We start from the raw sequence: 12,505 nt of genomic DNA on the forward strand, positions 1-12,505 counted from the left end.
ATCCTTTAATTGTCTCCCTGGAAGGAAGCCCGTTTGATCTTTATGAATTCTGTTGTTTAATACTCTTTTTAATCTTTCTGCCATTATGTCCGCAAATAGTTTATAATCATTATTTAATAACGAAATCGGCCTATAGTTCTTCACTTCTAAGGCGTCCACATCTTTTTTAGGGATTAATGTAATGTAGGCTTCCTTCCAGGTGTTCGGAATCCTCCCTTCTTTTAAAACATTATTCATCACTTCACATAGAATTGGATATAGTTGGTCACTTAATGTTTTATAATATTTGGCCGGTAAGCCATCCGGCCCCGGCGCTTTCCCAATTTTCATCTTTTTTATTGCTTTCTTTATCTCATCTTCTGTGATCATCTGGTCTAATAACTCTTTTTCTTCAGTGGCAATCTGTTGTAAATGATATTCTTCCAGATAGCGCTCTATTTCATAATCTGTTTCCTTTCCTCTTTTATATAAATCCTTATAATACTTCTGAAATATCCTCTTTATCTCTTTTGGCTCTTCTACTATCCTTTCTCCATCCCTTATCTTGCAGATCGTATTTTGTTTTTTCCTTTCTCTTATTTGCCATGCCAAGTATTTTCCTATTTTATTAGCTGATTCAAAATCCTTTTGCTTCATCCTTTTGATTTTCCACTCAATCTCCTGGTTAACTATCATAGAAAATTGGGCTTGTAGTATCTTTAAGTTTTGCTGTATTGTCACCTCACCTGGTTTGATAGCTAATTGTCTTTCGTTCTCCATAAGCTGTATTAGAATCTCCTCTTTCTTTTTCTCTTTTTCTTTTCTTAAATGGCAATTTTTCTGGATTAGAAAGCCCCTCATAACGGCTTTTCCTGCGTCCCAAACCGTTTCTAAGGCTGTCTCTTTGTCAAGGTTCCACTTGAAGTATTCTTCAATTGTTTCTTTTGCCTCACTTACTATCTTTTGATTGTTAAATATATATTCATTCATTCTCCATCTAACTACTCTAACATCTTTACCCTTTATCTCTATAAATACCGGATTGTGATCAGATAAAGTTTGTGGGAGAATTTCAGATTTAGTTAAACTCTGTATCAACTCCTTCGAGATCCAAATGTTATCTATTCTCCCCCAACTCTTATTTGGATTTGAGAAAAGGGTATATTGTTTTGTAGTGGGGTTTTTAAACCTCCAAGCGTCAATTAGCCCCATATTATCAACCAAATCAAAAAACGTTCGAGGTAACTTGCCTTCCTTTGTCTCTTGCTTTTTTGTTGACCTATCCAAGTTTGGAGACACCACTCCGTTAAAATCGCCCATCAGTATCATTTTTTGGTCCATCCACTCTAATAACTTATTACCTAATTCAGAGAAGAAAGCCGATTTTTTATCATTAGGTGCATATATTCCGGCGACAATTATTTTTATTCCTTGAAATACAATCTGTACTACTATCATTCTCCCTTGTTCATCTTTATACAACAATTTTGGGTCGAATTTTTCCTTTATGTATAATACCACACCTCGTTTCTTAACCTTATAAGGTAAAGAACAGAAGCTTCAGTTAAACTGAGGTATGTAGTTCAGACAGCCTTTGCACATGTGCAGATGACAGTGTGTGCACAGACAGCAACTTCACTGAACAGGAGTTCAGGGCGGTTGCAGGCGCAGGATAAACAAAACTGGCCCTATGTCTTGGGTGAAGACACCCCAGCCACCTCTCTGGCGTGCAGCCTTCAGGGTTTTCTTACAATCGAGCTATAACAGGAAGCTGGACAAACTCAGTACACACATGGAAGCACATGAGTGCACGCTCAGGTTGCTTGATCCAAGCCATAAACAAGTAGGATATTATCCTTCCGACTCCTTTTTTCTAGGGTCCTAATTTATGGTCTTATCTCGCTTTTCCAGTTCAAAAGTTTGGTATGCACAACCCAACTTTCTCCCATTATTAGATGATTTATGTTTTTGTTCTGCTCCAACAATCTTGATTGGTTGGGAAAGGCAAGGACTTTTACAAGACTTTGGGAGGGGATTCTCTGATCCTTCAAAGTTTCTTGTGCCATTAACTGTTCTGTCACCTTCTCTTTATACCACTAATTTATTTTCTTTGTCCAGATAAATGTGAAGTTTGCCTTTGTAGATCAGGCCAAAAATCCATGTAGTTTGACATACCAAACACATCTAAAAAGCCTTTACTGCAGCCAGCACAAAGCTGCTGGTGGTGAACGTTACTTGCAGCTGGAAAGGGTGCTAGTGCTCAGTGTGCACCTCTGAGGGTGGACATGGAGCTGTGTGGCTCCAGGGTGAGATCACTTCAAGGGTGGGACTCAGGTAGCGAAGCTATGACACTGTTAGAACTCTCATCCTGGTGGCTTACCCAATACAGCTCAATTAAGTCTATTCGCATAGTCTGCGGAGTGTTGCTTTTCTAAGAGCCAATATAAATAGTTTAATAAAAATTAACATTGTTCAATGACAGTTTAAAATACCAAAACCAACCAAACAAAATCTATTTTGAACACAGCTCTCTTAGCCGTTGTTGGAGGTCTCTTCAGGAGGTCATGGTGCAAGTTCAATGGTTTGGGCTTCTCTCTTTTCTTCTCAGTACATGCAGGTTTTTAAATAGTTCTTGAAACAGATGGGAAAGAGCTGCTTCATTTGAATTCTCTGAGGCCAATCATGGTCTGTACTTAACGTTTCTTTCGAGGCAGAACACATACAGAAAACACCATCTTATTCCCTGTAGCTTAATGCATGGAATATGTACATCAAGAACAAACCAGGGTACATAAATATAGAATTCTTACCACTTTTGGCTCAAGATCTCAGAAAGCAAAAGGGAAAGGCAAGATGTTACATCTAGATATTAGCCTACTTACCAAAGCATGGCCAGAGTCTGAGGTTGGGCTAATTTGCAAGCATGTCACACAGCCACATTAAGAAGCCTGTCAAAGCAGGTACATGTCTTGAAACTGAATGATTTCGACGTGGGAATTATTCAGAATTGGGAATGGAGAAGAAGGCATGTCAGATTTCTGATCTTCCATGGCAGCTGGTTTGCTATTCTTTGAGGTCAGCACCCAGCAAGATGGAACATGAGGTACTCAAAAGTAGGAAAGATTTGTGCTGTATATATTTATATACTAGAATTTGTATTCAGCCCTATTCTGCTGCCTCAAGGGTAACAAAACAGGATTATGTCAGGAAGATGAGTTGCACTTTGGACTTCTGCCTCTCTGGACTGATAAAACTAGCACGGAGGGGACAGCTGGCTGGACCAAGGAGGTGATTAATGCCTCCTTGCAAGAGGGGGTGGTCCCTGCCTGCCTGAAGGAAGCAGTGCTAAAACTACTCCTCAAGAAACCCTCCATGGATTTGGAAAATCTAAGTAGATTTGTTTATTTTTTATTTTTTTGTGAACCACCTTGTGATCTTCAGATGAAGGACAGTATTTTTTAAATAATAATGATGATGATGTCCATCAAAAATCTAACTACATATAAAACTGGCCTGCAACACCCCCATAAGGAAAGAAAATTAAAAGTTGGAGGCCTTATGCAGAGCAATTAGTGAGACAGACTGAAATTGAAATACAGCTCTGTATTTCAAAACAACCATACTAGATAAAGGGAGTAAGTAGAAAGGGCAAACATGACTAGTGGGATCATGCAAAGTTACTTCTGGAAGGGACTATGTATTCATGCACTGGAGGAAAAGGGATCTGGTCCTTAATAGCTTATGCCACAATAAAACGGTTGGTCATCCAAGTGCCAGAATTCTCTTGGTGGGTTTTAGCTGAACAGATTAACCTAGCCACCCCCTGACATTTGCCTCAAGGATTCCTCTTATTCCAAAATGATAAACAATGAAATGAAAAGGACGTTTAAAATAATGTTTATTTTTTTAAAAAAACCTGAAGGTTTTCTTTTGGGAATTATAGGGACACAACTACCTAAACGGTGCAGAAACTTATTCATGTATACTACTACAGCGGCAAAAGTGTTACTTGCCCCAAAATGGAAAGAAGCAGAAGTCCCAGCAAAAGAAGAATGGATACAAAAACTTTTGGAATATGCAGAAATGGCAAAACTTAAAGGAAGAATAAGAAATAAAAATAACAAACTTTTTAATAAAAGAATGGAAATAGTTTATTGAATATTTACAGATAAATTGTAAACAGATAAGAACATTGGCAGGATTATTGTAATTACTTGCAGCTTCATAAGAGTATATATTTGATGAGTAAATGAGCAAATTAAGTTAATTTGGATATGCATAAGATATTAAAAATAAATTTAAGGAACCATAGAAAGGGGGGGGAGGAAGTCAAGTTTTGAAATGTCAAAAGGATTGTAAAATCGGTGAAATGTATAAACCTGAAAAGTATAATTTTTTTATATAAAAAAGGCTCCCTCTGATTCCAGAAGTTCTTATGAAAGATGGGAGCCCACTGAAGTATGATTGATTCAGGGTAAAGACAGAAGCTCAGTGGTAGAGCAGATGCTAGCATGCAAAAGGTCCCAGGTTCAGTCCTGGAGTGTCTAGATAGGGCTGGGAAGGAATGACCATCTGAAATCCTGGAAAGATGCTGCCCGTGTCAATGATACTAAGCCATATGGACAATTGGTCTAACTCGGTATAATGTTCCTTCTGAGTTAAACATGCTTAGAATTGTGCCACGTGTCACTTAAATGAGCATTAGGTTGCACCCACTATAAAAGGCACATGCTACGTAAAAGGACCATGCAGCACAATTCAGAGTGAAGGGAGAGAGTGCATTGGGTGAATGGTGAGATCAGAAGTGGCAGCAGCAATGACTGCTGCTCTTGTTTGCCAGTTTGTTGGGCCCAGATAAAGAGGAAGCAACTAGCCAACCAACCAACCAACCAACCAAAGAAGAAGCTGGTGGTCAAGGTGATAGAGAAGAAGAGATGGAACATCAGCAGCTATAGGCATTTAGCAGGTCCCCAGCAAAGACAATCTTCAATACTGGGCCTGAACTGAATTATTTTGATACAAGAGGGGTTGGCACAAATATACATACTGTTTTTGTCATGTTAACAGGTTTGCTCTTTACTAAGCCAACCAGGTTGGTTTGCATAAGGTAGCCCAGGAATTCTGTCTGGCACAGCTCTGCAGTTTGTACTTTTATCCATATCTCAATTAATCAAAATCCTAGTATTTATTCATTTCTAGAGTTTAGAGGCCCCCTCCTTAAATTTATAGCAATATGAAATTTGTCACAGGAAGGAAGGAAATAATTTATTTCTATACCACCTGTTTGTTACCCAGGTGAGGGAACAGCTTTTCAATAAAATATGGAACCAAGAGAACTAGAGGCATCAGCAGATCCAGTTAGGGACCCAGTTTATTAACTATTGCAACAGGATGGTCTTGCCATCCAGTTGCTCAGCAGACCTAGTTAGAAAAGACTGCCTAGAGCAAATTTGTAACAAAGCTTACATAGGCTTTCAATTTCAAATACAGCACACAAAGAGTCATAAAACATAAAACATTCTTCTACATACATCAATAAAGGTTACAGGTCATGAGAAGCAAAACATGCATGGCTCCATACTGGTAACTCCACCCCCACAATTACCTTGGGATGCCCCTAACTGCCTCAGGCCATTGGGGTCTCAAATGTCTTTTTTATCACTGTTTCCTTAGCAACCAGGCCTTTGACAGGGTTGCTGACATTCCAGATGTCCCTATCTGCTCCTTGGAACCTCTGGAGATAACAGATTTCACCCTGGTGCGAACTCAAAACAGACATAGCAAACTATCCTGAATGACCATTTATGCCATTTTCAGGGTCAGATAGGAAAGCAATACCGAATAAGAGTTGTAAAATCCAGGCACACAAATGCAAGCCTAATACATTCTAGCCAAAGGTTCATTACAATTAATATTGGAACATTTTTAAGATAAAAAAATATACACCCTGGAGCTCTAATTCTTATATCGGAAGGAAGGAAGGGACAACTGTAGAAAAAAGTTTTTGTTGTTGTTTAGTCATTTAGTTGTGTCTGACTCTTCATGACCCCATGGACCAGAGCACGCCAGGCACTCCTGCGTTTCACTCCTCCCACACTTTGGTCAAACTCATTTGGTAGCTTCGAGAACACTGTCCAACCATCTCGTCCTCTGTCGTCCCCTTCTCCTTGTGCCCTCAATCTTTCCCAACACTAGTGTAATAAACGAAAATCTGCCCTTATTCCCTTATGAGGGACACAAGAGCCCTTATAGAGTCCTTTGTAGGTTCTCCATCGGTCAGAGGAAAGAACAGAGACCAACCAGAGAATACTGAGAAGCAAAGCAGCTCGTAAGCCTGATCTTTATTGAACTGTTGCAACAGGGTGCCCCCTTCACACACAGGAGAAAGAGGACCCAGAACCAAGGTGTGTCCGCCCTTATATAGACATTTTAAATTGCCAGCCCTGGAGTCCAAGCCCATCCCCAGAAACATCATACATACATCACAGAAGGGGTGTAGCTTAAGACCACCCCCCAGACACATCATACCTACATCACACAAAGGGCAGGCTAAAGCAGAAATCTGAGTGGGTTGTTTACCTCATAATCTGAGTAGGTTGTTTACCTCCTGTCTGGCAAGTTACCTGTTAATGCTTACTGGATTGATATAGCTGGGGAGCCTGGCCAGTCTTTTGTAATGATAAATACTTAGCTCCTGAGCCAAGTCACAGGCTCACCCTATCCATACAGAGACATACCCTTAAGACAGGATTTGTGAAGGAAAAGACAATGGGGAGGCTTTTCCATTTGACTTTGCAAAGAAAACACCTGGTCAGTTTGGGAGTCAAAATGGCTTCATGGCTGTTCTCCTGTGCAGCTTCAGACATGTGGTTTATATATTTATGTATGTGTTTGCTTGGTACATTTATGAACCTTTATTATATACATAAGACCTTTTAAAAAAAATTTCACTAACTTAATATCAGTTACCAATTTTAATACTTTAAAAAAAAATGTTACTCAGTAGTAATTTGAAGAAGAGGAGCATCTGAGTCCCCAATAGGTTTTTATTTGTTGAATGTGGGGTGGGTGTTTTTTATAAAAACACTTAGACAACTGTTCTCAAGCCACTTTGACCTCTTATTCACAGTACAAAAGAGCCATTTGTTTGTTTTTGAAAGGCCCTAGGCTTTTTCTTGTATCCCATCTGGGCAAATGGCAAAATGACATCATACTTTCCTATTTCGTTTTCTCAGGGTTTCCCTGGCATACACCAGGCTAGATGAAAAAATCCAGCTCTTCAAGCAGCCCCCAAAGGGGCCTCATGAAACCAGTGGCATTCGTCTCTGATACCCTATCAAAATGACTAAATTTTTGTAGGCATTCTTTCAAGTGGAATGTAATTGTGTAATTCTAGCTGGATATTACCAGTATTTTAAAGATTTACCGTATTTTTCGTCCCATAAGACGCTCCGTCCCATAGGACGCACCTAGTTTTTTTTGGGGGGGGGGAATAAAGGAAAAAATGTTTTCCTTTATTTGTCCCTCAAAACCAGGTCGGGGAACAGCGGGATGGCGGCGCTGCGCCTCCCCGCTGTCCCCCGAGCTTGTGGGGCTGGCCGATGTCTGCCCGGTGCGAGGGGCGCTCTGCTTCAGGGCGCGCCAGGCACCAGGCTGCTATCCGCAACATGGGGAGCCCTGCGGGAACTCCCGCAGGGCTCCCCACGCTGCAGATGTCTGCCCGGCGCAAGGGGCGCTCTGCTTCAGGGTGCCCCGCGCGCCGGGCGGCAGGCTGCTATCCACAGCCTAGACAGCTCTGCGGGAACTCCCGCAGGGCTGCCTAGGCTGCGGATGTGTTCCCGAAGCACCGGGCGCTCTGCTTTCAGCGCGCCCGGCGCTCTGGGAAGCAGGCTGCTATCCGCAGCCTAGACAGCCCTGCGGATGTCTTCCTGAAGCCTGGAGAGCGAGAGGGGTCGGTGCACACTGACCCCTCTCGCTCTCCAAGCTTCAGCGAAAGCCTGCATTCGCCCCATAGGACGCACCCAGATTTCCCCTTCATTTTTGGAGGGGGAAAAAATACGGTACTGCATCCCCTCCTTCACAGTATTGCCAGTCTGCATCAATTCCAGGCTGACTGCACTGGGGAAAAATGAAGCTTCATGCCCCTTTCCCCTAGTGTTAAGGCTAAGCTACAGGCAGCTGGATCATCCAGGAGCTAGGAGACCGTATTCAACATGTGTTAAGTTGTGGGTGAACATATCAGACGACACAGTGATTCTTCAAACAGCTCTTTTTTATTCAGAGGCCAGAACAGAACTGAACTGAAGGGCTCAGTCAGCCTGCTTATATAGAGCTCCAGTACACATAAATGTAACAACTTTCTAAAACTATCCAATCACTGAACGTCACTTTCGATCCCTTATTTGCATAACTATCTACAGTATCCCCCTGCTGGCCCAGGGTGAGAACTTCAGTACATAATAACATGGGCAATCAGAGCTGAGAAAAATCAGGTGTCAGAGTTGAGAAAGAGAAATTGGAACTAAAGGGCAAGCTGAAAATCAGAGCTGAGGGCAAGACCCAGGAGTCAGCAGACAGGATTGAAAAGCAAAGCCTTACATCAGGATTGGTGAGCAAAGGTGAATAACCCTTTTTGGTTTGCAGGTATAGGAGGCAGCTGCTGGCCTCTAACCATATATTGTGGTCAAGTTGCTCACCTTTTGACATCCACCATCACTTCCATTTCTTAGGGATTCCCTTTGTTGCTGCAGAAAAGCCATTTAGATTGCTTGAGAGCAAATGAGAAAGAACAGTAAGGCAACCAGGCTTACTGTAGTTTGTATGTGTATATTGTGTGCTGGCACCCCTCTGTCTTACGCCTTTGAGGGTGAAGTCAAACCGTTGAAGAATTACAGTGCCTGCTGTGGCTGTAGACAGATGCAGGAGAGATGGAGGTGTCTGATTGTGCGGTGCAGGTGTACCACGGTGCTGCTTCTTTCTGCGCTCCTCCCAGAAGCCATTCTTCTTCTGGTCATTGCTGTAGATATACAACCTGTCTCCAGGAATATATACAGTACATGTGAAAAAACATATGTATGTATCATGTGTTGTTTTTGTCAACTGCTTAGAGATTGTCTTGAGGTATATAAATACATTGTTGTGAGTTTGGTAGGGTAGTCTGCATAATGCATGTCCCTTCTGATTCCTAGGGTACACGATCCATCAAGGGTTGACATCTAATGGAGGATTCCATTGTTGAATTAGCCTCAAGCTTAGTTACCATCTAAGCATGGTAATTGGTATAACAAAGAAAGCTGCTCTGTGCCTGAGGGTGGGCTCCTGTCGCTCACCTGGCTGGTAAGTGGAAGAAGACAAAAGCCAGAGTGTGTGAGAGCTAAGAGGTGGGCCAGGAGCAGGCAGAAGCTGGAGGGTGAGAGCCATACTTGATTTCTGCTTGATTCCAATGCTGTGACTGTGGGAGAGACAAGACCATCTGGGGTGTTGATGCTGTGAGCCTCTCCATCATAGACCAAGGTTGTATATATGTGTAAATAAACCATAAATGTAAAGGTAAAAGGTAAAGGACCCCTGGACCATTAATTCCAGTCAAGGCTGACTATGGGGTTGCGGCGCTCATCTTGCTTTCAGACTGAGGGAGCTGGCGTTTGTCCACAGACAGCTTTCCAGGTCATGTGGCCAGCAGGACTAAACTGCTTCTGGTGCAATGGAAACACTGTGATGGAAACCAGAGCACACAGAAAAACCATTTACCTTCCCGCCGCAGCAGCACCTACTTATCTACCGGTACTTGCACTGGCATGCTTTCGAACTGCTAGGTTGGCAGGATCAGAAAGTCGGCAGTTCGAATCCATGCAATGGGGTGAGCTCCTGTTGCTCTGTCCCAGCTCCTGCCAACTAAATAAACTATACGTCATAAAGACACCACGGTCTCCACAGTCCTTCATTCCAAGAACCTCTGGAATCTCGCAATGCTTGGAGACTGGGGCAGTGTGCGACAATATGAAACAAATATATAAATCCCTGCCTTCCACTTATGATTGATACTTCTCATAGCTGCCATCTTTGCCACTCTGATGATCCCTGCTGTTTTCTTCTGCTGCTGTCTGCTCCTGCTGTTTATACAACCACGGGGAGAGCATTACACCGCCAGCTGCCACTACACAACCTGCTTACAGCCTGCTCACTTCTACTTCTGAGAGGCATGGGGAGCTGGAGATAGCTGCACTGGGCTCCTCACTCCCACATTCCTTTGTGCTTTTCAAAATTGTTTGTAAACTAATAATGATACATAAGCAAAAGCTTAAGTTTTATCCACTAAACTTTGCTGAAATGTAAGAATTCCCTTAAGTGTCTCTGCATTACAAACCACTCTGCATGAGTTCATTCTTTCATCATTAATGTTTCAATTGCAAGGTCTCGTAAAAATACCATTACCCGTCTGATGCAGATATTTTATGACATTTGACTTCAACACTGATGCAGCGACTAGCCACTGTTATCAAATCTTCAAAATATGAAATTTTGCTGCAAACTAATCAATTAAACTACAATATGGTCCAATATATTGTCCACAAGAAATATGGCTTTAATTGTGGTTTAATTTCATAACATATGCCAGTATTCCAGAAACTAAACATTCCCCCACCTAAAACAGTATTTGGTTCAATCTGATTGATCTTAATTTAAATTTAAAATAAATTATTATCTTCACTTTGAACCCCTCTCCCACATTATCAATAGATCAACACCTTATATTGGGAAAAGACACATAATGGCTCTTTTCCAACAAATTAAACTATTAAGGTAAGATTTAACCAATGATTGGGTGAATGCCCTAAAGCTACTTGAAACCCTTATGAAATAGTAAGATATCTGACACAGCAGAGGCAGATAATGAGGCTTTGGATCTCAGCCTGAAACACTTAAGTCTTGGGTAAAAAGAGAAGATTTTAGGCATCTAAAACCAATAAGAATTTTGCGCATGGGTATAACACATCCATAAACTTGCTAGAATATTTTTAAACCAAACCAATTAATTTATGCTTAGTTGTAATTTGCTTTGACATCTGACTCATTGCTGCAGGTTTTTTTAATGCAGAATATTTGCCTTTATTATAATGTAAATTGTGATTTTGTTCTAAAAGGGGTTTTCTATAGTCCCCCCCTTTGATTTCTATCAGCTTAAAACAGATCAAGTAATGCGGGTATAATTTTTAATTGTTTTCATTATTTACAAAGTTCAAATTATCACTTTGAGATTACTATAAATACAGCTAAAATGATCTATTTTAAATCCAATAAAATATTAAAGGTATTTTCATGGGTTCTGTGACCTTTCATTTTATAAGCAATTGGAATGGTACAGAGTGGCCGTCATGTAAGGTACTTGAAGATTCTTAGTTTAATTCTGTTTTTGCAATAACCTTATTTCCCCCCCTTAATTCTTTTGAGTTGTGCATGTATTGAGTCCAGTTAAAGCTGAAAGTAGAGAAAAGTATTCATCTAATAAATAAAAACTGTTGGGGAGGGGAAATATTGAATGCATCCATTTGTACATGATTTACATGCTGTGTATGCTTTGTAAACCTTTTACTGTTTGTTTAAAATTGTGTTTCAACGAGGATGTAGTTGCCCTTAAGCCAACGACAGTCATCAACTGGCTTTGTGTAAAATTCATGGTATTTTTCTGTAGCACACTTGAGTGTAGATCCATGTACACTCTTCCATGTACACTCTTGTAACCTGGTGCCTATAGCCAGCTTTCCGGGTCATTTTGTTCTTCGTGTATCTGATTTTGGGGGGAGGGGGGCAGTGGGGTGGGGCTAGATTGCACAATATATTTTATTTATTCATTAGATTTTAGCCTTGTAAGTTAAAGTATTCTAAATGATGATGTTAACAAGTATTTGTCCCTACTGGTGTTTTTTGGAGGAGTTATTTAAAAGCTAGGGAATGAAGAATGCAAAATGGTTTACTGTTCAGACTGTCTGCTCTGGTCCAATCCTGTACTGATAGTACCTTCCCAATATATTGTGATGTTTCATACAATAACAGTGAACATAACCAACTTGTTATCTTCAGTAAAGGATTGCTAAAACAGTGAGAAGCACAATTTTGTGGGAAAGGAATTAGCGACAAAACAATTATTTGCTTCTGTGATTGTAAATCCAGTTTTTTGGTATATGATCTACATGCTGTTGATTTATAAGGATTCCAGACTTTACTGTGATATTTGGTTCCAAAGAACAATTGCATTATCCACAATGCACAAGTCTGTATAAGCACCTAGTTCATCACTGCTTGAAATTTGGTCCAGGAGGTTAGAAATGAATTAAACTGTAAGTGAAACAAAACAAAACAAAATCGAAAGGAAAGGAAAGGAAAGGAAAGGAAAGGAAAGGAAAGGAAAGGAAAGGAAAGGAAAGGAAAGGAAGTGGTCAGGGCACTGCAAATTCCGCTAGAAGATTCTCAGGATCATTATAGCCACCAGCATATTCAAAAGGGAAGGAAAGGATATGGTGGCTTT

General features: G+C 40.9%; 2 long non-coding RNA genes across 2 annotated transcripts in view; both read left to right on the top strand.

Moving 5' to 3' along the window:
* Nucleotides 1-12,505, top strand: part of LOC310742848 — a 175,859-nt gene that overhangs the window by 130,652 nt on the left and 32,702 nt on the right. The window lies entirely within an intron of this gene.
* The window catches only part of LOC310742836, an 87,841-nt gene that overhangs the window by 47,646 nt on the left and 27,690 nt on the right, over nt 1-12,505 (top strand). The gene's annotated exons all lie outside the window — the stretch shown is intronic.

Source organism: Podarcis filfolensis, assembly GCF_964270895.1.
Source record: "Podarcis filfolensis genome assembly, chromosome: 10".
Classification (NCBI taxonomy): Eukaryota; Metazoa; Chordata; class Lepidosauria; order Squamata; family Lacertidae; genus Podarcis; species Podarcis filfolensis.